Below are 27,076 nucleotides of genomic sequence, written 5' to 3' on the forward strand. Positions count from 1 at the left end.
CCACCAGTCTCCACTGACACACACATCTCTCGCTTGTTTCTCTGTCTCTCACACACACACACACACACACACACACCCTTTGGCAGAACCAGGAAGTCCCTCCCACAAACTCTCTTCGGTGGAAACTAAACTGATCCGAGTCTCTCTGTCTGTCTGTGTGAGAGTGAACAACAACAGTCTAAATGGCTCAGCAGGGAATTCTACTGGACCAGGACCAGTTCTGTTGTTCTGTCTGTCTGGATCTACTGAAGGAGCCGGTGGCTATTCCCTGTGGACACAGTTACTGTAGAAGTTGTATTGAGGGCTACTGGGATCAGGACGATCAGGGCATCTACAGCTGTCCTCAGTGCAGACAGACGTTCACTCCAAGGCCTACTCTGAGGAAAAATAACATGTTGGCTGAGGTGGTGGAGACACTGAAGAAGACAGGACTCCAGGCTGCTCTCCCTCCTCTGTGCTATGCTGGACCTGGAGATGTGGCGTGTGATTTCTGCACTGGGACCAGAAAGCAGAAAGCCCTCATGTCCTGTCTGGTGTGTCTGGGGTCTTACTGTGAGACTCACCTCCAACCTCACTCCTGGACTAAAGAAACACAAGTTAGAGTAGGAATATACGTTTTGACAAGGAGCCTCCTCTCTCTCTCTCTCTCTCTCTCTCTCTCTCTCTCTCTCTCTCACACACTCTTTCTCTCTCTCTTTCTCTCTCTTTCTCTCTCTCTCTCTATTGAATGAATAAATTAGAAAAGGACAAACATAAAACACTATACTAACATAAATAAATCCTTTATTTAGTTCCAAAGAGATCCCCACCAGACCAGTAGACATTTTCACCTCATCTCTTCATAAGTTACTACTGTATCTTATACAATGTTTGATATAATATAATAGTATAATAATGTAATAGTATAATAATATACTAGTCATTGCTCATCCAGTAATCTCTTAACAGCTTGTTTACATTTGGCACAGGAGGTGGAAGAGAGGGAGGAGAAGAGGAGGAGAAAACAGAGGGAGAGAGTGATTGGTCAAGAGGAGAGAAAAAAAGAGAAGGGGATGAGTGGGGAGAATAAAGGAAGGAGGGTGAAAAGACCGATGAATAGAGGGATGGAGAAGAAAGAGAATGAGAAGGGAGAGATGGAGAGAGAGGAAAATGTACAAAAGTATTTGTATGGTTGATAAAATGGGTCCATTGTTTGTCTGACTCCATGGACATTTCCCCCATGATTCAACAGTTCAAGAGGACCTATGGTCAGTCAGTGTGCGTATCGCGGAAGTCTTCTATAGCAGACGATCCAGTGTATGCTGGTTTAGGGATAAGGGTTAGGGTGTAGGGTTTAAGTGAGTGTCACACCCTGACCTTGGAGAGATGTTTTATTTCTCTATTTGGTTAGGTCAGTGTGTGATTTGGGTGGGCATTCTAGTTTGTATACTTCTTTGTTGGCCGGGTATGGTTCCCAATCAGAGGCAGCTGTCTATCACTGTCTCTGATTGGGGATCATACTTAGGCAGCCCTTTTTCCCACCTTCAGTTGTGGGATCTTGTCTTTGTTTGTTGCTTTATGAATGACTAGCTTTACGTTAGGTTTGTGTTCATTGTTTTTTCCCGGTGTTACGTTTTCAAATAAAGAGAGAATGTACGCCTACCACGCTGCACCTTGGTCCGGTCATTTATCATCCGACGACGAGCTAAATTCTCAAGTGTATGCATCCAGGTGAAAACCTGACTAAAAAGCAGTGTAACTTCAGCAGGTAGAGTGGAGTGGAGGCCGAGGGTATAAGGGTGTATTGAGTAGGGTACATCGGGTGTAGGGTATCAGTCTTCTAAGACTTTCAAGTGTAAGTGTCCAGGTTAAAAGCTGTATCTAGGAAGTGTTGTAACTCCACCAGGTGAGGTAAGGTTAAGGTGTAGGGTATAGGGGTTAGGGTGTAGTGTATAAGTGTGTTAGGACTGTTCATTAAATGCGTCCAGGTTAAAAGCTGTATCTAGGAAGCGTTGTAATTCCACCAGGTGAGCAGCTTTGTTCCCTGTAGCTGGAGCTGCTGCTGGCCCACGACCAGCATACCTACACATACACACAAAAGAATGAAGCACACAATTAATACAAAACACAAGTCTACTCCCCCTGCGTTTCATCAAATCATTCAATGATCTCTTTCCCAGAGCTGGTATGAGTGAAGGAGGGTGGGTTGTACCAAACGGGGCGGGTGCGGTCAACGGTGGTTCGTAGGCGGGGTTTGACATAGTCATAGTAACCCTGGTTCTTGTGTTCTTCCTGGCACCACACCAGGTCAGCATTAGGATAACGATCTGTCTCCACTTTCACCTGGTCAAACGGAAACGGAGAGAGCTGGAGGAAGAGAGAGAGATGGAGAGAGAGGTGAGATTGGAAATGTGTGTGTGTGTGTGTGTGTGTGTGTGTGTGTGTGTACCTGCTCTATGCGCGCAATGGCCACAGTATCATCATTGCCTCTGTTGTTGCGTTCTCGGGTCAGTTCATAGTAGACCTTCCCAGTACAGAACACAATCCTCTTCACCGCCTCTGGGTTCTCACACACAGGACCACTGTTTGGGATCAGACGCTGGAAGTGGGTACCTGAAACACACACGCGTCAGAGACACTGGGGCTCTTTCTCAAATCATCTTTCCTTGAGTCCTCACATCCTCTCGCCTCCTCAAAACCCAATGAGCCCCACTCTTCTCCCATTCGATCCCTCCATCCCTCACCTGGCAGCATGTCATCAAAGCTTGACTTGGCCTCTGGGTGGCGCAGCAGAGACTTGGGGGTAATGACTATCAGCTGGAGGACAGAGCGAATCAATAAAAAGAGGAGAGGTTAGTGTGTGAGTGTGTGTTGTGTGTGTGTGCGTGCGTCTGACACTCACAGGCTTCCCGAAGGCCTGTAGTATTTGTCTACGGAGGACGTGGAAGTAGTTAGCCGGTGTAGAGCAGTTGACTATGATCCAGTTACAGTCATACAGCTGACGCACTGCAAACTCCTCAGCAGAGAATATCTGTGGACGGGACAGGTCATACCCACACAAGTTTAGAGACTCCCTCTCTCTCGCTGTCTCTCAGACATACACAAACACACACACACACTTACAGGGTAGGTATCTGGGTCTTCGTTACACATCTGCAGGAACCTCTCTGGTCGGGCCGAGGAGTGCTCTGGTCCCTGAGTGAAGAATCATGGGATACGTCGTTTATCGTCCATTTGTGTCAACAGATTTTTTTCCCAAACGGACACCGACATTTAGAGAGACAGAGATAAAGCGATAGGAGCTGCAGTACTATTCTGTTCTCAGTGACTATGGCAGGCAGGCAGACAGACATGCAGACAGACAACGAGCCCATATATAGTAGTCCCTACCATTCCCTCCATGCCGTGGGGCAGCAGCAGGACTATTCCGTTCTGTCTGACCCACTTGGCCTGTCCTGGGCAGATAAACTGGTCTATAATACACTGGGCTGTGTTGTGGAAGTCTCCAAACTGGGCCTCCCATAGAACCAATGCATTGGGACTGGCCATGGCAAAACCCAGCTCAAATCCTAGAGATAAAGGGGGACAGAGGGAGAGGGACAGAGGCAGAGAGAGGGACAGAGGCAGAGTGAGGGAGAGGGACAGAGGCAGATTGAGGGGGACAGAGGCAGAGAGAGGGGGGGGGAATGCTCAGGTCAGAAGGAATGAGGGTAGTAACTAACAAAAACAGACAAACCCACATAATGCTGTGGCATGCTGTGGCCAGACAACCCCCCATAATGTTGTGGCCAGACAACCCCCATAATGTTGTGGCCAGACAACCCCCATAATGTTGTGGCATGCTGTGGCCAGACAACCCCCATAATGTTGTGGCATGCTGTGGCCAGACAACCCCCCATAATGTTGTGGCCAGACAACCCCCATAATGTTGTGGCATGCTGTGGCCAGACAACCCCCATAATGCTGTGGCCAGACAACCCCCATAATGTTGTGGCCAGACAACCCACCATAATGCTGTGGCCAGACAACCCCCATAATTCTGTGGCCAGACAACCCACCATAATGCAGTGTGGCATGCTGTGGCCAGACAACCCCCATAGTGCTGTGGCCAGACAATCCCCCATAATGCTGTGGCCAGACAATCCCCCATAATGCTGTGGCATGCTGTGGCCAGACAACCCCCCATAATGCTGTGGCCAGACAACCTCCCATAATGATGTGGCCAGACAACCTCCCATAATGCCGTGGCCAGACAACCCCCCATAATGCTGTGGCCAGACAACCCCCATAATGCTGTGGCCAGACAACCCCCATAATGTTGTGGCATGCTGTGGCCAGACAACCCCCATAATGCTGTGGCCAGACAACCCCCATAATGCTGTGGCCAGACAACCCCCATAATGTTGTGGCCAGACAACCCACCATAATGCTGTGGCCAGACAACCCCCATAATTCCGTGGCCAGACAACCCACCATAATGCTGTGTGGCATGCTGTGGCCAGACAACCCCCATAATGCTGTGGCCAGACAATCCCCCATAATGCTGTGGCCAGACAATCCCCCATAATGCTGTGGCATGCTGTGGCCAGACAACCCCCCATAATGCTGTGGCCAGACAACCTCCCATAATGCTGTGGCCAGACAACCTCCCATAATGCCGTGGCCAGACAACCCCCATAATGCTGTGGCCAGACAACCCCCATAATGCTGTGGCATGCTGTGGCCAGACAACCCCCTATAATGCTGTGGCCAGACAACCCCCATAATGCTGTGGCCAGACAATCCCCCATAATGCTGTGGCCAGACAATCCCCCATAATGCTGTGGCCAGACAACCCCCCATAATGCTGTGGCCAGACAACCCCCCTGTGGCCATAATGCTGTGGCCAGACAACCCCCCATAATGCTGTGGCCATAATGCTGTGGCCTGAGACAACCCCCCATAATGCTGTGGCCTGAGACAACCCCCATAATGCTGTGGCATGCTGTGGCCAGACAACCTCCCATAATGCTGTGGCCAGACAACCCCCGTAATGCTGTGGCCAGACAACCCCCGTAATGCTGTGGCCAGGCAACCCCCATAATGCTGTGGCCAGGCAACCCCCATAATGCTGTGGCCAGACAACCCACCATAATGCTGTGGCCAGACAATCCCCCATAATGCTGTGGCCAGACAACTCACCATAATGCTGTGGCCAGACAACCCCCCATAATGCTGTGGCCAGACAACCCCCATAATGCTGTGGCCAGACAATCCCACATAATGCTGTGGCCAGACAACACTCACCATAATGCTGTGTGACATGCTGTGGCCAGACAACCCCCCATAATGCTGTGGCCAGACAATCCCCCATAATGCTGTGGCCAGACAATCCCCCATAATGCTGTGGCATGCTGTGGCCAGACAACCCCCATAATGCTGTGGCCAGACAACCCCCATAATGCTGTGGCCAGACAACCCCCCATAATGCTGTGGCCAGACAACCCACCATAATGCTGTGGCCAGACAACCCACCATAATGCTGTGGCCAGACAACCCCCCATAATTCTGTGGCCAGACAACCCATCATAATGCTGTGTGACATGCTGTGGCCAGACAACCCCCATAATGCTGTGGCCAGACAATCCCCCATAATGCTGTGGGCAGACAACCCCCATAATGCTGTGGCCAGACAATCCCCCATAATGCTGTGGCCAGACAACCCCCATAATGCTGTGGCCAGACAACCCCCCATAATGCTGTGGCCAGACAACCCCCATAATGCTGTGGCCAGACAACCCCCATAATGCTGTGGCCAGACAACCCACCATAATGCTGTGGCCAGACAACCCACCATAATGCTGTGTGACATGCTGTGGCCAGACAACCCCCATAATGCTGTGGCCAGACAACCCCCATAATGCTGTGGCCAGACAACCCCCAATAATGCTGTGGCCAGACAATCCCCCATAATGCTGTGGCCAGACAATCCCCCATAATGCTGTGGCCAGACAATCCCCCATAATGCTGTGGCCAGACAACCCCCATAATGCTGTGGCCATTCAACCCCCATAATGTTGTGGCCAGACAACCCCCATAATGCTGTGGCCAGACAACCCCCCATAATGCTGTGTGACATGCTGTGGCCAGACAACCCCCATAATGCTGTGGCCAGACAACCCCCATAATGCTGTGGCCAGACAACCCCCATAATGCTGTGGCCAGACAACCTCCCATAATGCTGTGGCCAGACAACCCCCATAATGCTGTGGCCAGACAACCCCCATAATGCTGTGGCCAGACAATCCCCCATAATGCTGTGGCCAGACAATCCCCCATAATGCTGTGGCATGCTGTGGCCAGACAACCCCCCATAATGCTGTGGCCAGACAACCCCCATAATGCTGTGGCCAGACAACCCCCATAATGCTGTGGCCAGACAACCCACCATAATGCTGTGGCCAGACAACCCACCATAATGCTGTGGCCAGACAACCCCCCCCATAATTCTGTGGCCAGACAACCCATCATAATGCTGTGTGACATGCTGTGGCCAGACAACCCCCCATAATGCTGTGGCCAGACAATCCCCCATAATGCTGTGGCCAGACAATCCCCCATAATGCTGTGGGCAGACAACCCCCATAATGCTGTGGCCAGACAACCCCCCATAATGCCCAACCCCCTCATAATGCTGTGGCCAGACAACCCCCTCATAATGCTGTGGCCAGACAACTCCCCCATAATGCTGTGGCCAGACAACCCCCCATAATGCTGTGGCCAGACAACCCCCCATAATGCTGTGGCCAGACAACCCACCATAATGCTGTGGCCAGACAACCCCCATAATGCTGTGGCCAGACAACCCCCAATAATGCTGTGGCCAGACAATCCCCCATAATGCTGTGGCCAGACAATCCCCCATAATGCTGTGGCCAGACAATCCCCCATAATGCTGTGGCCAGACAACCCCCATAATGCTGTGGCCATTCAACCCCCCCCATAATGTTGTGGCCAGACAACCCCCATAATGCTGTGGCCAGACAACCCCCATAATGCTGTGTGACATGCTGTGGCCAGACAACCCCCATAATGCTGTGGCCAGACAACCCCCATAATGCTGTGGCCAGACAACCCCCATAATGCTGTGGCCAGACAACCTCCCATAATGCTGTGGCCAGACAACCCCCATAATGCTGTGGCCAGACAACCCCCATAATGCTGTGGCCAGGCAACCCCCATAATGCTGTGGCCAGGCAACCCCCATAATGCTGTGGCCAGACAACCCACCATAATGCTGTGGCCAGACAATCCCCCATAATGCTGTGGCCAGACAACTCACCATAATGCTGTGGCCAGACAACCCCACATAATGCTGTGGCCAGACAACCCCCATAATGCTGTGGCATGCTGTGGCCAGACAACCCCCATAATGCTGTGGCCAGACAATCCCCCATAATGCTCTGGCCAGACAATCCCCCATAATGCTGTGGCATGCTGTGGCCAGACAACCCCCCCATAATGCTGTGGCCAGACAACCCCCATAATGCTGTGGCCAGACAACCCCCATAATGCTGTGGCCAGACAACCCCCATAATGCTGTGGCCAGACAACCCCCATAATGCTGTGGCCAGACAACCCACCATAATGCTGTGGCCAGACAACCCACCATAATGCTGTGGCCAGACAACCCCCCCATAATTCTGTGGCCAGACAACCCATCATAATGCTGTGTGACATGCTGTGGCCAGACAACCCCCATAATGCTGTGGCCAGACAATCCCCCATAATGCTGTGGGCAGACAATCCCCCATAATGCTGTGGGCAGACAACCCCCATAATGCTGTGGCCAGTCAACCCCCCCCATAATGCTGTGGCCAGACAACCCCCTCATAATGCTGTGGCCAGACAACTCCCCCCATAATGCTGTGGCCAGACAACCCCCCATAATGCTGTGGCCAGACAACCCCCCATAATGCTGTGGCCAGACAACCCACCATAATGCTGTGGCCAGACAACTCCCCCATAATGCTGTGGCCAGACAACCCCCCATAATGCTGTGGCCAGACAACCCCCCATAATGCTGTGGCCAGACAACCCACCATAATGCTGTGGCCAGACAACCCCCCCATAATGCTGTGGCCAGACAACCCCCCATAATGCTGTGGCCAGACAACCCACCATAATGCTGTGGCCAGACAACTCCCCCCATAATGCTGTGGCCAGACAACCCCCCATAATGCTGTGGCCAGACAACCCCCCCATAATGCTGTGGCCAGACAACCCACCATAATGCTGTGGCCAGACAACTCCCCCATAATGCTGTGGCCAGACAACCCCCCATAATGCTGTGGCCAGACAACCCCCCATAATGCTGTGGCCAGACAACCCACCATAATGCTGTGGCCAGACAACTCCCCCCATAATGCTGTGGCCAGACAACCCCACCATAATGCTGTGGCCAGACAACCCCCCATAATGCTGTGGCCAGACAACCCCCATAATGCTGTGGCCAGACAACTCCCCATAATGCTGTGGCCAGACAACTCCCCATAATGCTGTGGCCAGACAATCCCCCATAATGCTGTGGCCAGACAACCCACCATAATGCTGTGTGACATGCTGTGGCCAGACAACCCCCATAATGCTGTGGCCAGACAACCCCCATAATTCTGTGGCCAGACAACCCACCATAATGCTGTGTGAGACATGCTAATGCTGTGGCCAGACAACCCCCATAATGCTGTGGCCAGACAATCCCCCATAATGCTGTGGCCAGACAATCCCCCATAATGCTGTGGCCAGACCATCCCCCATAATGCTGTGGCCCCCCCCATAATGCTGTGGCCATTCAACCCCCAATAATGCTGTGGCCAGACAATCCCCCATAATGCTGTGGCCAGACAATCCCCCCATAATGCTGTGGCCAGACAACCACCCCCTGTGTAATGCTGTGGCCAGACAACCCCCATAATGCTGTGGCCATTCAACCCCCATAATGTTGTGGCCAGACAACCCACCATAATGCTGTGGCCAGACAACCCCCCATAATGCTGTGGCCAGACAACCACCCCATAATGCTGTGTGGCATGCTGTGGCCAGACAACCCCCCATAATGCTGACAACCCCCCATAATGCTGTGGCCAGACAACCCCCCATAATGCTGTGGCCAGACAACCCCCATAATGCTGTGGCCAGACAACCCCCATAATGCTGTGGCCAGACAACCCCCCATAATGCTGTGGCCAGACAACCCCCATAATGCTGTGGCAGACAACCCCCCATAATGCTGTGGCCAGACAACCCCCATAATGCTGTGGCCAGACAACCCCCCATAATGCGGTGGCCAGACAACCCCTCCCCCCCCTATAATGCTGTGGCGTAAAGCGCAAAATAATAGACTGCATCTGTATGTATATGAATGTGTGCATATACTGTATGTACGTACTGTGTGTACATGTTCCCATAAGAATAGTAAACAAACATGTTTACTGAACACATTTTGCCAGTCCCCACAAGGAAATAGTATATTTCTAGGGGTTATAGGGTTAGAAGTAGTGTCAGGGTTAGAATAAGGGTTAAAGGTTAGAAGTTAGGGTTAGGTTTAAGGTTATAGGGTTAGGTTTAAGGTCATGGGGTTAGGGTAAGGTTTAGGGTTAGGTTTAAGGTTATAGAGTTACGTTTAGGATTAAGGTTAGGTTTAAGGCTATAGGGTTAGGTTGAAGGGTGAGGGTAAGGTTTAGGGTTAGGTTTAAGGTTATAGGGTTATGGTTAGGTTTAAGGTTATAGGGTGAGGGATAGGTTGAAGGGTGAGGGTAAGGTTTAGGGAAAATAGGATTTTGAATCGGAATCAATTGTGTGCCCCCACAAGGTTATTAAAACCAGACTGTGCGTGCATCTGTGCGTGTGTGCGTGTGTCCGTGTGCGTGCGTGCGTCCGTGCGTGTGTGCGTGTGCGTGCGTCCGTGCGTGTGTGCGTGCATCCGTGCGTGTGTGCGTGCGTCCGTGCTTGTGCTAACCCAGTACTCCATACTCCGACAGAGAGCTGTTACAGACGGTGTATGGAGCCTGGTTAGGAGAGATGTGGTTCATGGGGATACAGATCCTCCTATCAATATTCTGGTCATGCAGGACATGGTGCCTGTGACTGTGCAGAGAGGAGAGAGATGGATGGAGGGAGAGAGAGAGAAAGGAAAGAAAGAAAGAGGCAAATATAGAGAGGGATGGGTAGAGAAAAAGAGAGGGAGTGGGATAAAGAGAAGTTAACACACCACCATATTGTTACAGTACTGCTTGAGCTACATGTTGATTAAACTGACATAACATCCAGTTATGAACGTAACCCTGGTTTCCTGAAAGACACCTTACTATAGAATACTCAAACTACACAACACTGTTAAGCAAGTGACTTACGCACGACATAGTCATAACAGTGACATAGACAGTCCTTAAGGGTGACATTAATACCTGAAGGTTCCTCTCTCTACGTCCTGTCCACTGAGACGTATGTGTGTCCCCTCCTTGAGCAGCGAACCAAAGGCCATGTACTCTCCTAGAGCCCAGTCACACACACGCTGGCCTACCATCGCCGCACAACCCTTTAGTATACGACTCAGACCTGAACCACACGCACACAGATGGATGAGGATATGTACTCTCCTAGAGCCCAGTCACACACACGCTGGCCTACCATCGCCGCACGACCCTTTAGTATACGACTCAGACCTGAACCACACACACACACAGATGGATGAGGATATGTACTCTCCTAGAGCCCAGTCACACACACGCTGGCCTACCATCGCCGCACGACCCTTTAGTATACGACTCAGACCTGAACCACACACACACAGATGGATGAGGATATGTACTTGTCTTCCACAGGTTGTGTGTGTGTGTGTGTGTGTGTGTGTATGTGTATCAGTACCCCTGTGTATGGTGACGTCTTCCACAGGTATTGTGTGTGTGTTTATCAGTACCCCTGTGTATGGTGAAGTCTTCCACAGGGACAGATGAAGCGATGTATCCTATGTGTACCAGATCCTCCTCAGGCAGGCCTGTAGACAGACTGGTCATACTCTTAGGCTGGCCGTCCACGTTGAAGAAACCTACACACACAGAGATAAAGATACATGTTGTTAGTGTCTGTCTACACATTATAGATTTTAACATATACATATATATGCCCTTAACCTATGTTTTAAAATATATAGTTTCTCACGCACAAAGGCATACACACACACACACACACACACACACACACACACACACACACACACACACACACAGACCGGGCCAGGGAGAGTCCAGCCAGTGTTTGATGTGTAGAATCTTCTCATCTTTAGAGCGAGCGTGAGCCTCCTCACAGATCTTGTCATACTTGGCTATCTCCTCCTACAGACGGGAAGAGTTCATATCTATTTAATGTTGAATGATGTTATACTCAACAACAGACGGGAAGGGTTCATATCTATTTAATGTTGAATGATGTTATACTCAACACCAGATGGGAAGGGTTCATATCCATTTAATGTTGAATGATGTTATACTCAACACCAGATGGGAAGGGTTCATATCTATTTAATGTTGAATGATGTTATACTCAACACCAGATGGGAAGGGTTCATATCTATTTAATGTTGAATGATGTTATACTCAACACCAGATGGGAAGGGTTCATATCTATTTAATGTTGAATGATGTTATACAGATGGGAAGGGTTCATATCTATTTAATGTTGAATGATGTTATACTCAACACCAGATGGGAAGGGTTCATATCTATTTAATGTTGAATGATGTTATACTCAACACCAGATGGGAAGGGTTCATATCTATTTAATGTTGAATGATGTTATACTCAACACCAGATGGGAAGGGTTCATATCCATTTAATGTTAAATGATGTTATACTCAACAACACCCCCTTGCCACCTCATGTCAATCAGCAAGTACATTCTATTTCATTCATTCAGGATAGTATTTTATGTAAAGACAGAGGGCAGAATAGGATATCTTAGTACAAGTTTGTACGGTTTGCAAGGGTTGTGTGACTCAGTTGGTAGAGCATGGCACTTGCAACGCCTAGGGTTTTGGGTTTGATTCCCAAAGGGGACCAGTACGAACAAATATGAAAATGTATGCACTCATTACTGTAAGTCGCTCTGGATAAGAGTGTCTGCTAAATGACCTAAATGTAACATGTTGTTTATGATTTATATGGCCATATACTGTATATGGGTATATAGTATAAATGGCAGAATGTGTTACCTCATAGTCCTGTCTGCTGACTGCTCCCTCTGCTAGGAGTTTCTCAGAGTATTTCTGGAGGACTCATTTCTGCTTCTTGATCTGCTTGTACATCAGAGGCTGAGTGAACAAGGGCTCGTCCATCTCATTGTGGCTGTTACGCCAGTAACACACCTGGAGGGTACACACACACACATATATATATACACACAGATTAGAAGGGTGTGTAAACATTGGCTCAGTCATCTGATTAAGACCATTACACTTTAGCAACACACCTTGGTGACGGTCAGTGGGGCACGCGACAGACAACGTTATTTAGAGCTGACAGGCGTTTTGCACCGTTTCACTGTGGCTTTAGTCATCAATCTAGCAAGAGGTCAATATTTTATTAATGTAGTAGTGTTTCCCCACATAGAAAGCTATTTCCCACCAGAGGGAGGCAATTCGACCAAGGATGTTTACATGGTCCTAGGAAGGTCTGGATTGCTGTTTTCTGACTTATAAAACGGTGGGAAATAAGTCATGTAAACATATACATATTGTTTTAAGTAATTCTAGTGCCCCATTTCGGGGACTATCAGCATAAGAGGTAAATAAACAATGAAAATCGTGTTTGTCAGTGCTCTTCCATTTGCCTAATGAACACCACCCTGATCAGGGAACACACTCACCAAGTCTACCACCACGTCCTTGTGAAAGGTGGCTCTCCACTCGGCGGCGACGTTACACACGTACATGACGGCCTCGGGGTCATCAGCGTTGACGTGGAAGATGGGGGCATTGACCACCTTGGCCACGTCTGTAGGGTAGGATGATGACCTCGCCACCCTGGGGTCGGTGGTGAAACCAACCTACAGGGAAAAGAGACCGGTGGTTAGAGGGTGTGTGGGTGCGGGCGTGTAACAGGGTTGTTCTTCTGTGAATGTGACAGTGATGTAGGAGGTTTTGTGTGTGTGTGTGTATGTGTAGGGTATAGAGAACAACAGGCTATTCATGGGGCAGTTAAAGTGTGTTTGTTACCTGGTAGTTAATCTCAGAACCCAGAACCAAATGTTGTGTACACTAGCTAACTCTATTTACGGAAGTAAGCCCCTCCCCATGACAGAAACACCCCAAATTTCCAGTAAAACTCCCCCCTCCACTTCAAGCATCACCTCCACAAAATCAGGATTTGTCAAAGAGTCAGTGACAGGATACACCAAATGAAGAACGTCAGAAGAACTTGGACAGTGGTGTGTTTGGTGTTGCAGGATGTGTTACCTGGTTGTTGACCACCGCATGGACAGTGGTGTGTTTGGTGTTGCAGGATGTGTTACCTGGTTGTTGACCACCGCATGGACAGTGGTGTGTTTGGTGTTGCAGGATGTGTTACCTGGTTGTTGACCACCGCATGGACAGTGGTGTGTTTGGTGTTGCAGGATGTGTTACCTGGTTGTTGACCACCGCATGGACAGTGGTGTGTTTGGTGTTGCAGGATGTGTTACCTGGTTGTTGACCACCACATGGACAGTGGTGTGTTTGGTGTTGCAGGATGTGTTACCTGGTTGTTGACCACCACATGGACAGTGGTGTGTTTGGTGTTGCAGGATGTGTTACCTGGTTGTTGACCACCACATGGACAGTGGTGTGTTTGGTGTTGCAGGATGTGTTACCTGGTTGTTGACCACCACATGGACAGTGGTGTGTTTGGTGTTGCAGGATGTGTTACCTGGTTGTTGACCACCACATGGACAGTGCCGTGAGTGGTGTAGGAGGGCAGATCAGAGAGGTGGAAGGTCTCGTAGACAACTCCCTGGCCTGCAAACGCTGCATCACCATGGAGCAGGATGGACATCACCTGGAACACACACACAGAAATATAAATGCACACACACACAGAAAAAAACGGTGTGCATTTGTGTGTGTACATACTCTTTTTCCCTCTGTGTCTCCACAGTAGAACTGCTCAGCCTTGGTCTTGCCCTGCACCACGGGGTCCACAGCCTCCAGATGGGAGGGGTTAGCCATGAGTGACAGCGTGATGTTCCTATCAGTGACCCGGTTGATCCTACGGTGCCACATCCCCAAATGGTACTTCACATCTCCAGAACCCTGATGGGAAGAGAGAGAGAGGGGGGAGGGATAAAGAAAGGGCATGTTCAGAAGTGAAATTGAGGTGAATTGTATGAGTAAACATTTTTCATTTTCTTTTGCTTCTGATAGGACTTTTTCCATGTTATTCACTTTCCACATTGTGTTACCGGGAGTTTCCATTGTGTTACCAGGAGAGTTTCCACATTGTGTTACCAGGAGGTTCCATTGTGTTACCATAAAAGTTTCCATTGTGTCACCAGGAGAGTTTCCACATTGTGTCACCAGGACTAGTCGGAATTACTGGTTGGTTGGTGATCAAATACTTATGTCATGCAATAAAGTGCAAATTAATTACTTAAAAATCATACAATGTGATTTTCTGGATTTTTGTTTTAGATTCCATCTCTCACAGTTGAAGTGTACCTATGATAAGAAATTACAGACCTCTACATGCTTTGTAAGTAGGAAAACCTGCAAAATCGGCAGTGTATCAAATACTTGTTCTCCCCACTGTATATACTGTACTCTATACCATCTACTGCATCTTGCCTATGCCGTTCGGCCATCGCTCATTCATATATATTTATGTACATATTCTTATTCATTTACACTTGTGTGTAAGGTAGTTGTTGTGAAATTGTTAGGTTAGATTTCTTGTTAGATATTACTGCATGGTCGGAACTAGAAGCACAAGCATTTCGCTACACTCGCATTAACATCTGCTAACCATGTGTATGTGACAAATAACATTTGATTTGATTTGCTCTCTACTGGCTGTATAATTTACCTCATCAGCAGCTTCCAGGTTGGAGTCAAACTGACAGAAGATCTGATCCAGCTCCTTATGGATCACATTGGCCAACACATTCAACCTCCCCCTGGGGAGAGAGAAACTACGATAGACTTTTAGCTTTCATGTACAGTATAGTAAATGTTACAGGTCTAATGAACAATATCTGGGTTTTCCAGTAAAGAACATGTTAAACAGCATGTAAGTAGTTGTCATGGAAACTGTAAATATTCCCAGGAACCCAGCAACCAGGAGAGCTACAACAGTAGGTTGAGACCGGTGTCTAGTACTGCCGTAGCGACGCTACGTGTGGGGCAGCCTGTGATTGGCATTTCCATGGTAACAGTACCTGTGGGGCATGCCCATGATGATGCTCTCTACTCCGTTCATGCTGGACTTGTCAATGATGGTCTTCAGGGCCGGGATGAGAGACTCACAGCCCTCCAGACCAAAACGCTTCTCTGATGACCACTTCCTCTGGAGGAACTCCTCGAACCTGACCAACAGGAAGTCATACAAGGTTAGGCCCCGCCCACTCCTCATTTTACCCAGTCCAGAATCCAGTCAGAGTTATACAGTGAAGTCCAGAATGATTGGATCCCTTGACAAAGAGCAAAAAAGACTGTATAAAATAATACAAATACTGATCTATATTGTATGTAAAAAAAAATACATTAAAATGATATTATTTTATACTAATACAATTGCTCAGAAAAATAGATTTTGTTTGACAAATAATAATAAAAAAATCTCAGAATGATGAAGGTGGATCCCTTGTTTTCAATACTCCATCACCCTCTTTCGAGGATAACGACACAGACTTTTTCGAAAATGTTTTATGAAAAATGGTGAACATATTTGGAGTGATCTTAGGGGCTCCCGAGTGGTGCAGCAGTCTAAGGCACTGCATCTCAGTGCTAGAGGTATCATTACAGACCCTAGTTTGATTCCAGGCTGTATCACAACAGGCCGTGATTGGGAGTCCCACGGGGCTGCGCACAATTGGCCCAGCATCGTCCGGGTTTGACCGGGGTAGGCCGTCATTGTAAATAACTATTCGTTCTTATCTGACTTGCCTAGTTAAATGAAGGTTACATAAAAAATTCAAAACAATAGACCATTCCTCCATACATAATCAATCCTTGATAACCTTTGTCTGCGCTTATGGACTGCCCTCTTCAATTCAAACCACGGGTTTTCAATGGGGTTCAAGTCCAGAGACTGCAGAGATGGCCATTGCAAAATTTTGATTTTGTGGTCAAGTAACAATTTCTTTGTGGATGTTGATGTGTGTGGGGGGTTATTGTCTTGCTGGAAGATCCACTTGCGGCCAAGTTTCAGCCTCATGGTAGAGGCAATCAGGTTTCTGGCTAAAATGCCCTGCTACTGGGTAAAGCTCATGATGCTGGTGACCTTAACAAGGACCCCAGGACCAGTGGAAGCAAAATAGCCCCATAATATCAAAGATGTACCACCATATTTTACAGTAGGGAAGAGGTATTTTCTGCATTTGCATTGTTCTTTTGAAGGCCAAACCCACCACTGGTGTGCGTGGCCAAAGACCTCTATTTTTGTGTCATATGACCATACTTACAGACACACAGACAGACACACAGACATACTTGGTGGATCGAACCATTCTGGTCAGCAAGGTCCTCTTCTCCTCCAGGGTAAACTGCACGACACCTGGCCTCTCAAACTTCTGTCTGATCCACTGGCACTGCTCCAGGTCATTAATGAACATGAACTCTACCCCAATAGACTGACAGTATGCCATCTACAGGACAGGAAAAGAGAGGTGAGGTCAGTGTGTGTGTGTGTGTGCGTGTGCATGTGTGTACTATTTTTGTTAGTAATGACTAAGTGTGTGTTGTATACGATGCGGCGGATCTACTTTACCTCGAGGCGGCTTATGATCTCTCTGAGGGGCAGAACGCTCTCGCTGCCCCCGATGAAGGTGGTGGTGGGGAGCCGGAACACCTTGTCCAGGTCAGACTCATCCAGACCATAAAACCTTGCCATCATCACCATGGAGACAGAGGATAGGGGTGAAGAAACAAAATATAATGTCAGGAGAGAGGAAGTGGTGATCCGAGAGAGAGGAAGAAAGAGGGAGGGAGAGTGAGGGGGGGCATGGAGATGGAAGGCAAATATAAACATCAAACCTACTTGATATCTAGAGAAACACTTTATTTGAATCTAAGTTAAACATACAGCCTAAAAACTCAGCATTGATTGGTTAAAAGCTAATAGAGGCACAGCATTAGTTTGATGGACAAAAACAGGTTTATTGCATGACACGAGAGATGGGAGGGATAGCATCAGGTGACAGAGAGAGGAAGAGTTGAAGAGAAAGAGGGGGAAGAGACAATACCAATGTTAAAATGGAGAAAGGTGTTGGAGAGAGAGGTGACAAAAATGTAATTCCGCTATTATAGAGTGGTATAGCAACAGGAGAGAGGGATGATGTCCTGTCTAGAATGAAAGGGTGAGTGATGATGCAAATACAAAATGGAGGCAGGCAATGGCGTGCACTTGATAGGATGTCCCAGAGAATCCTAACATATGGAATTGTTTTAAGATGGTCAAACAGAGGATCACTTAACTATTTGATTTAGAATTTTAGAACCCCTTTAAGTATTAAAAAAAAAAGTATTTAAAAAAGTGATTGATGAAACACTGAATTTGACATTTCTGCTATATATATATATATATATATATATATATTTTTTTTTAAATGGACACTAAACTATCTCCATATATACTTCCATTAGTTTTTTAAAAACTGGTACGGCTACCTTCAGACTAGTCTTGTGAGGCTTGTGGGCGTCCTAGAGAAAAACATCTCATCTTTCCACAGGGGCTCATATTAGTGTGTAGAACAAACTAATCAGATGCTACAGATGTTTTCGTGAGGAGACCGATTTTCTGGATGTCTCATGGTCTGACAAACACCGCTGTAGCTCGGCCACCTTCCACCGCAGATGTGGAAGGTTACATTTGGTGGATGCGGTGGATTGAACACAGCCCATGCAAAACAACATATCTCTAGTTTAAACAGACGTATTTTGTCATTCTTTTGTTACTGCTTATTAGATTTTCGTGGGGGCACCGACATCGCCTCTAGAGGTTTAAACAATATGGTCATTTTCAGATATACAGGGTAAAGTTGATAATTTCATAACGAGGACAGCAAACATTTTTGCAAGGCGCACTGCATGTCCGATGCGGGAGGAGAAAACAAGAACTCCATAAAAACATCCAACATCCGATTTAGAGATGGGGGTGAAATCCTTTATAGTTGTGCTATATATTCATTGGCTATGTCATGGCTAATTTGTAAATTATAAATCTTGATACATTAGTAGCTCAAACACTTAATCTGCAAAAATGACAAGTTCATTTGTGGGTGATGGTGATTTCAGAACCAAAGTGGAGGGACAGAAAACAAGCTGCATTGCCCCCTAATCTGATAGCGGTAATGAGATGGTAAATGCCTAGTCTCCCTTATGGCTCAACTCAGGTGCCTACATTGTTACGCTCGTCGTCGGATGATAAATGACCGGACCAAGGTGCAGCGTTGTAGGCGTACATTCTCTCTTTATTTGAAAACGTAATACCGGGAAAAACCAATGAACACAAACCGAACGTCAAGCTAGTCATGCATAAAGCAACAAACAAAGACAAGATCCCACAAAACCCAAAAGGAAACTGACAATTTATATCTGATTCCCAATCAGAGACAACGATAGACAGCTGCCTCCGATTGGGAATCAAACACACCAACATAGAAACAGAAAACCTAGAATGCCCACCCTAATCACACCCTGACCTAACCAAATAGAGAAATAAAAAGGCTCTCTAAGGTCAGGGCGTGACAGTACCCCCCCCCCCCCCAACCCACCCCCACCCCCGGGTCCGGGTGGGCATCTATGCTTCTGTGGAACCGGACCATGGATGTCACCGGAGGCTCCGGAGGCTCCCGACCATGGATCATCACTGGAGGCTTCGTGCCATGGATCATCACTGGTGCGTGGAGCTGCCACAGGGCTTACCAGGCTGGGGAGACACACTGGATTGGAGCAGGCACCGAATACACTGGGCCGCGGAGGCGCACTGGAGATCTCCAGCGTAGAGCTGGCACAACCCGTCCTGGCTGGATGCCCACTTCCGCCCGGCAAATGCGGGGGGCTGCCACAGAGCTATGACCGTAGCATTATGACCACAGTGTAATGTTATGACTGTAGCGTAGCGTTATGACTATAGCGTAGCGTTATGACTATAGCGTAACGTTATGACTGTAGCGTAACGTTATGACTGTAGCGTAGCGTTATGACTGTAGCGTAACGTTATGACTGTAGCGTAGCGTTATGACTGTAGCGTAACGTTATGACTGTAGCGTAGCGTTATGACTGTAGCGTAACGTTATGACTGTAGCGTAGCGTTATGACTGTAGCGTAACGTTATGACTGTAGCGTAACGTTATGACTGTAGCGTAACGTTATGACTGTAGCGTAGAGCTATGACTGTAGCGTAGAGCTATGACTGTAGTGTAGAGCTATGACTGTAGCGTAATGTTATGACTATAGGTTAGCGTTATGACTATAGCGTAGCGTTATGACTATAGCGTAGCGTTATGACTGTAGTGTAGAGCTATGACTGTAGTGTAGAGCTATGACTGTAGCGTAACGTTATGACTAGTGTAGCGCTATTACTGTAGCGTAATGTTATGACTGAAGCGTAGAGCTATGACTGCAGCGTAACGTTATGACTGCAGCGTAGCGTTATGACTGTAGCGTAACGTTATGACTGTAGCGTAACGTTATGACTGTAGCGTAACGTTATGACTGTAGCGTAACGTTATGACTGTAGCGTAATGTTATGACTGTAGCGTAACGTTATGACTGTAGCGTAATGTTATGACTGTAGCGTAATGTTATGACTGTAGCGTAATGTTATGACTGAAGCATAGAGCTATGACTGCAGCGTAACGTTATGACTGTAGCGTAATGTTATGACTGAAGCATAGAGCTATGACTGCAGCGTAACGTTATGACTGTAGCGTAATGTTATGACTGTAGTGTAGCGCTATTACTGTAGCGTAACGTTATGACTGTAGCATTATGACCATAGTGTAGTGTTATGACTGTAGCGTAATGTTATGACTGTAGAGTAGCGCTTTTACTGTAGTGTAACATGTAACGTTATGACTGTAGTGTAGCATTATGACCATAGTGTAGTGTTATGACTGTAGCGTAACGTTATGACTGTAGCGTAGCATTATGACTGTAGCGTAGCGTTATGACCGCTACAAGACCATGGTGCTTGCCTATGGAGCTGTGAGGGGAACGGCACCTCAGTACCTCCAGGCTCTGATCAGGCCCTACACCCAAACAAGGGCACTGCGTTCATCCACCTCTGGCCTGCTCGCCTCCCTACCACTGAGGAAGTACAGTTCCCGCTCAGCCCAGTCAAAACTGTTCGCTGCTCTGGCCCCCCAATGGTGGAACAAACTCCCTCACGACGCCAGGACAGCGGAGTCAATCACCACCTTCCGGAGACACCTGAAACCCCACCTCTTTAAGGAATACCTAGGATAGGATAAAGTAATCCTTCTCACCCCCCTTAAAAGATTTAGATGCACTATTGTAAAGTGGCTGCTCCACTGGATGTCATAAGGTGAATGCACCAATTTGTAAGTCGCTCTGGATAAGAGCGTCTGCTAAATTACTTAAATGTAAAATGTAAATGTAGAGCTATGACTGTAGCGTAACGTTATGACTAGCCCAACGTTATGACTGTAGCGTAACGTTATGACTGTAGCGTAGCGTTATGACTGTAGCGTAACGTTATGACTGTAGCGTAACGTTATGACTGTAGCGTAACGTTATGACTGTAGCGTAGCGTTATGACTGTAGCGTAACGTTATGACTGTAGCGTAACGTTATGACTGTAGCGTAAGTTATGACTGTAGCGTAGCGTTATGACTGTAGTGTAACGTTATGACTGTAGCGTAGCGTTATGACTGTAGCCCAACGTTATGACTGTAGCGTAACGTTATGACTGTAGCCCAACGTTATGACTGTAGCGTAACGTTATGACTGAGCGTAGCGTTATGACTGTAGTGTATCGTTATGACTGTAGCGTAACGTTATGACTGTAGCGTAACGTTATGACTGTAGCGTAGCGTTATGACTGTAGCGTAACGTTATGACTGTAGCGTAACGTTATGACTGTAGCGTAACGTTATGATTGTAGCGTAGAGCTATGACTGTAGCGTAACGTTATGACTGTAGCGTAACGTTATGACTGTAGCGTAACGTTATGACTGTATCGTAACGTTATGACTGTAGCGTAGCCTTATGACTGTAGCGTAACGTTATGACTGTAGCGTAGAGCTATGAATGTAGTGTAGAGCTATGACTGTAGTGTAATGTTATGACTATAGGTTAGCGTTATGACTATAGCGTAGCGTTATGACTATAGCGTAGCGTTATGACTATAGTGTAACGTTATGACTATAACTATGGTTCCCTAAAGGAGGGAAACGAGGTACAACATACTATGGGGAGCCGCACTATCGCAATCTACATTCACACTTGACAAGGTTAATGAAATCCCCACCTTGCTGGAATCCCCGTCATCCACAGATGATAAGCGTGAGGCTCGGATTCATTCCTTCAATTTAATACCACTATTCTTCGAGCCCAGGACCTGGTGGTGCGGGGCCAAACAGGTGTTGTACCTCGTTCCCTCCTTCAGGGAACAGTAGTTAGTCAGAACGCTACGTTCCCTTTCAGTCAGTCAACTTCGGTATAACATAATATGGGGAAATATAATCACGCCCCAAGCCGACCCCAACGGATACTAAATGAAAACGTCCCATGACAGACCACCCAGATCTGACCCCGCCAGATGCGGCTGTCTGGGTATTGTGCACACGGCACTCTGCTTAGTGACTTTCCCCCATCCCAGCCGTAAGAATCCTGTGGGCCTCTCTATCTGAGAGTGTAGTCTTAGGGACACAGTCAACCAGTACGTAGGGAATTGGTGACAGTTTGGAATCAGGCTGCAGCAGTATGGGGGCTAGTGGAGCAAGAGGAATTATAGGATCCTGGGTATAGTAGTCTAGGAGGTGTGTCCATACCTCCAGCTGTGAGATCATACAGTCGCCCTTTTCCCCAGAGATGTCTGGGGGACACAGAGAGAGACACACACACACACATACGTGTTAGTGAATTGTACACACACATGGGTTAGTGACACACGTGCGCACATGCACACCCACAGATGTCTCTTAAACACACATACAAGCCAGGATATTGCTTCACATTTTCACATTAGCATTTTCTCAAAGGTGTTGAGTGTCCTGTCAGCTAAAAGTGACAGCCAGTCAACCAGCCAGTCAATCAGTCCGTCTACTGAAGCTCAACAATAACAGTTTTGAGCCACACAGAACCAAAGGGCTGAAGAGAACTCATTGATCCTAACACCACATAGGCTATCTATCTGTACATTCCATGTCATCACTCTTTTTTGAACTCTGTAACCCTTTCAGTGCACACTCACATGCACGCATACGCATATGCAGACAGTACACACACCCACATGCGCACACACACACACACACATTCACTGCCTTCCCTATCGTTTGTGTGAATGTCACTAGAATAGCGTGCTGACAATGACGGGTTGTTTTACGTGAAGACCTTGTGAGAAAGCAAGGTGGTACAATAAGACCAGTCCCCAACGTCTTCATGATATTGTCAGACCTTTCAACCACCAGTCCCCCATGCAGTTAACCCTACATGGGTTGTGGGGGTGGGGAAACACACATTTCCATGTGGAACGTTCTGACAGATTGCATGATGGCATCAATGTGGGAATTCCAGAAGAGAATTCCAGAAAAGAACCCTTATGTTTGATTCTCTTATCTCTAGCATGTACATGGATACTATGGAATATTAGTGTTTTATAAATGTGGGATCTTAATTTGATCACTCTTTCGTTGCTGAGAATTTACCTGCACCACAGGAAATGTATATTAGCTCTGTGATTTACATAAATTTACTGAAAACCCACACTAACACACAGTTATATTAACAGCATCAGACTGTTAAACAGCCACCACTAACATTGAGTGGCTGCTGCCAACACGCGGACTCAACTCCAGCCACTTTAATAATGGGAATTGATGGAAATTGATGTAAAAATATATCACTAGCCACTTTAAACAATGCTACTTAATATAATGTTTACATACCCTACATTACTCATCTCATATCATATGTATATGTATATACTGTACTCTATATCATCTACTGCATCTTTATGTAATACATGTATCACTAGCCACTTTAAACTATGCCACTTTGTTTACATACCCTACATTACTCATCTCATATGTATATACTGTACTCGATACCATCTACTGCATCTTGACTATGCTGTTCTGTACCATCACCATTCATATATATTTATGTACATATTCTTTATCCCTTTACACTTGTGTGTATAAGGTAGTAGTTTTGGAATTGTTAGTTAGATTACTTGTTGGATATTACTGCATTGTCGGAACTAGAAGCACAAGCATTTCGCTACACTCGCATTAACATCTGCTAACCATATGTATGTGACAAATACATTTGATTTGATTTTGAGCATTGCACTTTTCATGTAGCATACTTTTGACCAGCTAATAGCCTAACCACCAATCAAGCAACATTATGGCAATATAGGTCAAATTAAGATCCGACATCTGTATGTGTACCGTAAGAGATCATTACCTAGAGATTACCAAGGCAGGAAGAAGGAGTGATTAGGTAACAGTATGTGTAGAGATAACTAGATAACTAACAGTACGACAATCTGACTCTCTGTTCCTTAAATGTGACTGAGAATGACTGAAACAAAATGTCGGCACATGATATTTATCCATGGCATATGCAACACTAGCACAGCCATATATATATAGTTTGGCTAGCTGCTATAAGTAGCAGCATGTACAGTTGAAGTCAGAAGTTTACATACACTTAGGTTGGAGTCATTAAAACCCATTTTTCAACCACTCCACAAATGTCTTGTTAACAAACTATAGTTTTGGCAAGTCGGTTAGGACATCTACTTTGTGCATGACACAAGTCATTTTTCCAACAATTGTTTACAGACATATTATTTCACTTATAATTCACTGTATCACCATTCCAGTGGGTCAGAAGTTTACATACACTAAGTTGACTGTGCCTTTAAACAGCTTGGAAAATTCCAGAAAATGATATCATGGCTTTAGAAACTTCTGATAGGCTAATTGACATCAATTGGAGGTGTACCTGTGGATGTATTTCAAGGCCTACCTTCAAACTCAGTACCTCTTTGCTTGACATCATGGAAAAATCAAAAGAACTCAGCCCTCAGAAAACAAATTGTAGACTTTCACAAGTCTGGTTCATCCTTGGGAGCAATTTCTAAACGCCTGAAGGTACCACGTTCATCTGTACAAACAATAGTACGCAAGTATAAACACCATGGGACCACACAGCAGTCATACCGCTCAGGAAGGAGACGCGTTCTGTCTCCTAGAGATGAACGTACTTTGGTGCGAAAAGTGCAAATCAATCTCAGAACAACAGCAAAGGACCTTGAGAAGATGCTGGAGGAAACAGGTACAAAAGTATCTATATCCACAGTAAAACGAGTACTATATCGACATAACCTGAAAGGTCGCTCAACAAGGAAGAAGCCACTGCTCCAAAACCGCCATAAAAAAGCCAGACTACGGTTTGCAACTGCACATGGGGACAAAGATCGTACTTTTTGGAGAAATGTCCTCTGGTCTGATGAAACAAAAATAGAACGGTTTGGCCATAATGACCATCGTTATGTTTGGAGGAAAAAGGGGGAGGCTTGCAAGCCAAATAACACCATCCCAACCGTGAAGCACGGGGGTGGCAGCATCATGTTGTGTGGGTGCTTTGCTGCACTTCACAAAATAGATGGCATCATGAGGAAGCAAAATTATGTGGATATATTGAAGCAACATCTCAAGACATCAGCCAGGAAGTTAATGTAACGGCAGATTTCCTCCTCTTCATCTGAAGAGGAGTAAGGATCAGACCAAGATGCGGCGTGGTAAGTGTTCATGACGATTTGAATAAGAAAAGCCTGAACACTGTGAAATACAAAACAATAAACCAAACCGAAACAGACCCGCGTGGCACAAACACTGACACAGGAAACAAACACCCACAAACCAACATTGAAACCCAGGCTACGTAAATATGGTTCTCAATCAGGGACAACGATAAACAGCTGCCTCTGATTGAGAACCATATCAGGCCAAACATAGAAATGGAAAAACATAGAAAAACACACATAGACTGCCCACCCCAACTCACGCCCTGACCAACTAAATAAAGACAAAACAAAGGAAATAAAGGTCAGAACGTGACAGTTAAAGCTTGGTCGCAAATGGGTCTTCCAAGTGGACAAAGACACCAAGCACATTTACAAAGTTGTGGCAAAATGGCTTAAGGACAACAAAGTCAAGGTATTGGAGTGGCTATCACAAAGCCCTGACCTCAATCCTACAGAAAATTTGTGGGCAGAACTGAAAAAGCTTGTGCGATCAAGGAGGCCTACAAACCTGACTCAGTTACACCAGCTCTGTCAGGAGGAATGGGCCATAATTCGCCCAACATATTGTGGGAAGCTTGTGGAAGGCTACCAAAAAAGTTTGACCCAAGTTGAACAATTTAAAGGCAATGCTACCAAATACTAATTGAGAGTATGTAAACTTCTGACCCACTGGGAATGTGATGAAATAAATAAAAGCTGAAATAAATAATTCTCTCTATTATTCTGACATTTCACATTCTTAAAATAAAGTGGTGATCCTAACTGACCTAAGACAGGGAATTGTTATTAGGATTAAATGTCAGAAATTGTGAAAAACAGAGTTTAAATGTATTTGGCTAAGGTGTATGTAAAATTACGACTTCAACTGTATGCTATAGTAGATGCTAAGGGAATTACATAGTTGGGTGACAGGAGGGTTTAACCATGTGGAGGGTGAGGATGGGAGTGTAGGGTTAGGGTTAGAGATGTGGTGACAGACCATATTTGAGGCCTAAATCCTGTAAGTCTCCATTACCCCCTTAACCCCTCCTCTCCTCACCCAATTTGTCACTGGAGGTGATGATGTCAGAGGAGGGAGGACCAGCTAAGAGGGTCCAGTGTAACGTCCGTCGTTAAATGAAGACCAAGGTGTAGTGTGGTAGGCGTACATTTTCTTTAATTTTAAATGTTCCAACAAAAAAACAATAAACAACTCAACGAACGTAAAGCTAGGAGTGCAACACATGCAACACACAAAGACAAGATCCCACAACTGAAGGTGGGAAAAAGGGCTGCCTAAGTATGTTCCCCAATCAGAGACAACGATAGACAGCTGCCTCTGATTGGGAACCATACTCGGCCAACAAAGAAATATAAAAATAGATTTCCAACCCTAGTCACAACCTGACCTACCAAACAGAGAATTTAAAGGATCTCTAAGGTCAGGATGTAACATCCAGCTGCGCCACGTGGTGACTCCGAATCTACAGGGGGCAGGAGGGGCAGGTCCGAGAGAAGGGGGGAGCAACAAATTGAAAAAATAAATAAATAAACAAACAAAAGAAAGAGAAAGAGAGCAGAGGGGAGGGAGGAAACAGAGAGGCGAAAGACAAAATATATAAACAAAGTAGAAGCAAAAAATATATATATATATTTTTTTAAAGAAAGGAAGGGAGAAGACAGAGGAAGAAGAAAGAAAGACAATCATTCAGAAAGATGAATCAGAGTTGGCGCCACACAGCAGCGAGATGAGGCAGGCGCACATTTCTCACCAACTTTCTTCAAGCCCAGCATTACTGGGGACTCATCAAAGTCTATCACACCGATGTCCAGAGGGTCCAGCTTGGCTATGTGGTGCCCCCGCACCTAGACACATACAGGGCAACCATACT

At 46.5% G+C, this 27,076-nt stretch overlaps 1 pseudogene; it reads right to left on the reverse strand.

Annotated features, from left to right (window-relative positions):
• Window positions 1-705: 705 nt before the first annotated feature.
• The window catches only part of LOC115119938 (2-oxoglutarate dehydrogenase complex component E1-like), a 32,027-nt pseudogene continuing 5,656 nt past the window's right edge, over window positions 706-27,076 (reverse strand).

Source organism: Oncorhynchus nerka, linkage group LG4 (genome assembly GCF_034236695.1).
Source record: "Oncorhynchus nerka isolate Pitt River linkage group LG4, Oner_Uvic_2.0, whole genome shotgun sequence".
Taxonomy (NCBI): domain Eukaryota; kingdom Metazoa; phylum Chordata; class Actinopteri; order Salmoniformes; family Salmonidae; genus Oncorhynchus; species Oncorhynchus nerka.